The 5374-nt window shown below is 36.3% G+C and overlaps 1 long non-coding RNA gene across 1 annotated transcript; it reads right to left on the bottom strand.

Moving 5' to 3' along the window:
* Positions 1–458: 458 nt before the first annotated feature.
* On the bottom strand, positions 459–3002 carry LOC110902683. The gene is made up of 3 exons (XR_002571330.2): positions 2790–3002; positions 1817–1908; positions 459–655 (listed from the first exon to the last, which is right to left on the bottom strand). It is a non-coding gene; the product is annotated as an uncharacterized LOC110902683 (long non-coding RNA).
* Between the last annotated feature and the right edge of the window lie 2372 nt (positions 3003–5374).

Below are 5374 nucleotides of genomic sequence, written 5' to 3'. Positions count from 1 at the left end.
CACTTTTGCCCGTCGGTAGACACTTAGGGCATCGGGACTAAGGGGGGCGTCGGCGACGGCCAGGAGCCCGTCGGCGACGGCCTCCCGTTTGCTGAAACGCTGCTGAATTTCTTTTGAGTGTTCCGACCATTTACCGGGTCCGTTTTCAGCTACACGGGTCCCGGGACTTCTTAGTTTACACGCCTTATCACCCATAACCTACTTGAACCTTAAAACTTATACCGTAACACACTATACATACTTATATTAATCGAAAATTTAAAATTTTACCTCATTGGCGATCTCGGAGCGAGCACACTTTTGCACGAGCCATCGGTTTGAGTTCAAGCACTGATACTCTTGCTCGAATCCCTCAAACCTAGGCTCTGATACCAACTTGTTACGCCCAAAATTTTACCTTCCTAAATGTGATATTATCATACTATAATTTAACAAAAATCGGGCATGACCTGTCCATAAAACGAGCATACCCCTGTTTTAAATATAATCAGTCTAGATACAAATTCTACGATTCGTTCAACAAGATACTACTAAGAACCAATACAACAAATTTTGGACCAAAAACATTTGAACAAGCTCGCGGAAGCGTTTGGTATGACATAACATGAACACGCGCTCGCTCCGATTCTCCAAGTCGCCTAAGTTGAGGATTTACCTACATACAACAACAAAGCTTTAAAAAGTTAGTCGTTATACTTGTTTGCTTATAAAACGTCATTATAGTTCCATTCGTGTACGTACTCTCATTTCTCTTAGGCATTCGATTACCCAATTAAATGGGTATGACATATATTCTCATATAACTAACCCGTTAGTTGGTGGTGACGACCAAACATAAAATATTGTATAAACTAAAACGTCCATAGCATATTCTAACCGCTTAAGTTACATCAACCCGATTATCCTGCCAACATTCAATCATTTCATTACTATATCAACACTTCGAAAGTCCGACATTCATAAACCTGCACTTTCAAACATACTCAATAATAACTTGGTTAGCAAACCCGTAATCTCCACATATTCAAGTACTACATCTTCATAAAAAGGTCGCTAACCATTTATATGCATCTATTTAACTACAACGCTATGTACGCCTTTCGCATAATTATGTACATACATACATACATACATATATATATATATATATATATATCTTCTATACACATCACGCATACTTGTTTATACGACTTAAACTCACCATGGCTCCAATTATTCATATCTACATACCATCCTATTCACTTAACTTAAATTAACACACCTCCCTAGTCATGCATATGACCATCCGATAATAGACTTACTTATAAACAAGTTCCATCCATTCGCATGTATAACCCATTCGGTCAAAATCTTATAAAAGGAAACCGTCCAAACCCCCAGGGGACGTAATTTACGGCCTACCCAGTAAAATACGGCCTAAAATACGGCCTGCCTGCTGTTTACGGCCTCAACATGATGCTGATGCAGGGGAGGCCGTAAATTCCGGCCTGGGGCGTAATTTACGGCACCTGTGTCTTTGTTTCGTCCGTTTACGCTAAAACTTGCGTAACTTTCTAACCGTTTACCCGTTTAACCTCCCGTTTCTTCCTACATGATTGTAAATTAACATTCTATCATGTGAACTTGAAATCCAACATCCGAGTTAAGGAATTTCTTAACTTATACGTGTTCGGCTTATTATTCATCTACGAATTATTCGACCCGTTCATGCATTTATCAAAATAATCTATTGATTTGACCTCAACTTCATATGAACTTAATAATTAAACATTATATTACTTAAACAAACTAAGAAGTGATTATGGAAATCACTTACCTCGTGCGTCCAAGTTTGTGCATAACTTCCTGATTTCCTCATAATCCGATAGCCTTCCATACTTGAGTCCATGTAAATTTTGGTTTCCTATCCTTTCAAATCATTATACCCATTTCATAGTTAGCACGTGTGATCATTCATATCGCATCCATTTTCAACTCTTAGCTACATAAATTTTTAGTAGTCAAACTTTATCACGCATAAAACATGAACTGACAACTACGTTGTTCAACATTCATTTAGTCAAACTTATTATCATAGATACGTACCTACACAACATAACTCCGACATCATTATTTATTAATAAACTATTCGTTTCACATTCGTACACATTCACTTTTGATTACTATAAATCAAGCGCATTAAATACATGGTGAGCATCACACCATTTAAACACAAGGTACAAGTCCCTAATGCATGATTTTACCAAATCATTCATTCAAATCCGAATTTTCGTATGGACTCCATCTAAAGCATACTTCACCTATTATCTTGTTAACGACTACACCATAAACACTTTCTATACATACCTACCCACAACTTTCATACAATTTCACAAATTTGTTCTCTTAGGCATTTAATCAAACACCTTGTAAGCATCATAATCATGGTATTCGGTACAAAACTATAAGGCACATTCTTATTAGTTTATCATCATACAACATTCATATTCATTCGGGTTTACATAACTACTCCATCCTACATAAATTTTATTCATCATTCATGTATCACATCAAGCTCATAATCAAAGTTCTAGTTATATGATCTCATTCCATCATCCTACAATTACTAGCTTCTAAACAAGTGGGTTTTTGCTAAAATCACAACAACCATCCAATTCAAACATAATTCCTGCTATAATTCTTATCCTAATCCTTAGTCCTAACCAAATTTCACGAATCCTATGCCATGCATTCATGCTTGGGTTAAGACCCACTTCATACAATTTAGAAAATCACAAAATTGAACTTACCACTTCAAAGAACAGGTGTAGGAGCTTAGAATTTGATGATTATTCTTTCGATTTCCTTAAGATTTCTAGTAATTCTTGTGGATTTTGTGAAGTTAGGGTTTCACCCCTCCTTGCTCCTCTCTGTCGATCGTCCAGAACCCCACACACGAGTTGTGTGTGGGTTTTAATCATTTAACATTTTATTATCTAAACTTTTGGGCATTTACATCTTTAGTCCCTCTATATTTACCACTTAATTAACTTAAATTACTCCCCTTTTATCATAACATTTTAACTTATGTCTAGCAAATATTTTTGGGGTGTTACAGTGGCGGCCGGACCAAAGAGAGGAGAAGAGAGAGTTGTGAGTGAAGTTTGATGTTTGATGAGAGAAGATGATTAACTCCTATGCTTATTTATAAACCATACTTCCACATTATCCACCATACACTATGTCTCATTAACCACAACATCCAAATAAAATATTGAAAAGAAACAAAGGGTGGGTCACCCTATGATGACCGTCGCCCAGGGGGGGGGGGGGGTATGGGGTTGGGTTGTAAGGTTATGGTTAGCATCTAGTTGGATTTAAATTGTTTAGTTAGTGGTTATGGTGTGTTGTTAATTATAAGGTGTGTTAGGGTGTTCGGGGACCCTAACTAGCTCAGAAAAGTAAAAACAATGTGTTTGGCAATATTTTTATGTTCCGGGTAAAGTTCGGTTGTTCGGTTGGATGTTGATCCGTTAAAGTGCTAAATTAATCTTTAAAGTGTCTTTTATATTACTTTTAGTGACACATTAAATTCCCAACACTTTGGAAAATATCTAGGACTATTTTATCAAGTTTTTGCACTTTACAAGCATTATTAAATGCTAAATTTTGGTTATTTAGTGCAGAATTCTGCATTTAAAGTGTGTTTTAGGCACTTCCCGGCACTATAACTATCACCTAGTTACGCAGTTTTATGGTCCTCACTTCCCTACTAGTGTAGTATTCTATTCCTGGCTCACACTGGCCTCAAAACAATGTCTGTCTAGGTGCTGGCATTGTCAGCATGTTTTCTGGGTTATCCGCTCACTGTGCTAACTGTGCTTTGTGCATCAAGCTTGTCACTAATGTTTGTGTGTAAATAGTAGAGTGACGGTATAAAATGTGATGCATGAGTATGTATGTATCAGAAAACAGAAAGCAGTTTAATCACAGTTGTAATCAAGCACAGTCATTAAGCATAAATTAATTATTAATTAATTGTACGGATACCTGGAATTGTGAGGGTTGTCATAGTTGGGGCTATTACCAGGTGAAGATTGGGTGTTCATCTTGGCCATGGATTCACATGAAAATGAAAATTAAAGTTAAGGGAAGAGGGAGATACCTGAATCTTAAGCGCTGGATATGAAGATATATGAAAGGATCTTCTAAACTTTAAAGAAAAGGGAGTTATCTCTATCCCTATATATCACAATGAGTAGTTGCAGAGTAGTCTGACACATTCTAACGGCTAGTTGATCAGACTAAAGGCTAGTTCGAATTGAACGGCAATATGACAACTGTGATCACTATCACATCCGCCATATTGGGGGCAATTGTTAGGGCATAGAATTTATAATTATGGATCCGATATTCTGAGGTGTTGCCTGGATCAGTTATTCTTAGCGGATAGTGCAGAGACTTGGAGGATAGAGGATCCTTATTATTATTTATGGTTTCTAACAATTGTTCTCGATATTTTCTTATGTTCATGTGCAGGAAATCAACGAAGTGGACTGAGTCTTAGCAGGAATCTCGGGGATAATTCGTTTAAGATGCTACACGTGCTATTTCCACAACGGTCATGGGGAGTGAACGTGGTCTTGCATGATTTTCGGGCTTAGTTGTTAGTGTTATTCAAAATGGGTTGATCAAGTGTTAGTAGACAATACACATTTCGCAAACACACATTACGAACCAGAAAACACACAATACTCTTAGCTATCAGTTGTAACACACTTGATCAACATCCGAAGTTGTAATCTATTTTGATTATGTAGTATAGTTGGTAGTGATAGTTTTCACTACCCGAGGTTTTTGTGTCGGCGATCTACTAGTGATCAAGGGCTTTTTCTCGTATAAATCTCTGTGTTTGATTGTCTTATTCGTTTAACATTCATTTTATCATCGTTAATCAACTAAGCACTCTATCTCTCTTTACAGATTTGGTTACATTATCCTTGATTAGATTTTTGACCACAACAGACTTCCCATGGTAATTGTCATTTTCAATAAAAAAAAATAAAATTTAGAATTATTTAGTTTTCCACAATAAAATTAAATAATTCAACAAATCCTGGAATATAATTATAAATTATAAATTACAAACAAACCATGGAATTTCAAATTACCAACCATGAAATTTCAAATTACAAATTTTGGAAGTGCAAATACATTACCACATTTTGTATGGTAGATTTTGAACATATTGTAATGTAATGGATTCAGACCTATTACCCCGTCTTGTTGAAAACAGGCCAACCATTGATATTGAACATGTTTAGGGAATCCAATGCGCATATGCACGATGACTAGTGAATTGGTTATGCACTTATTTAGTATCATGGCAACATGG

The sequence above is a fragment of the Helianthus annuus genome, chromosome 13 (genome assembly GCF_002127325.2).
Source record: "Helianthus annuus cultivar XRQ/B chromosome 13, HanXRQr2.0-SUNRISE, whole genome shotgun sequence".
Taxonomy (NCBI): domain Eukaryota; kingdom Viridiplantae; phylum Streptophyta; class Magnoliopsida; order Asterales; family Asteraceae; genus Helianthus; species Helianthus annuus.
This window is presented reverse-complemented; position numbering and strand designations above follow the sequence as displayed.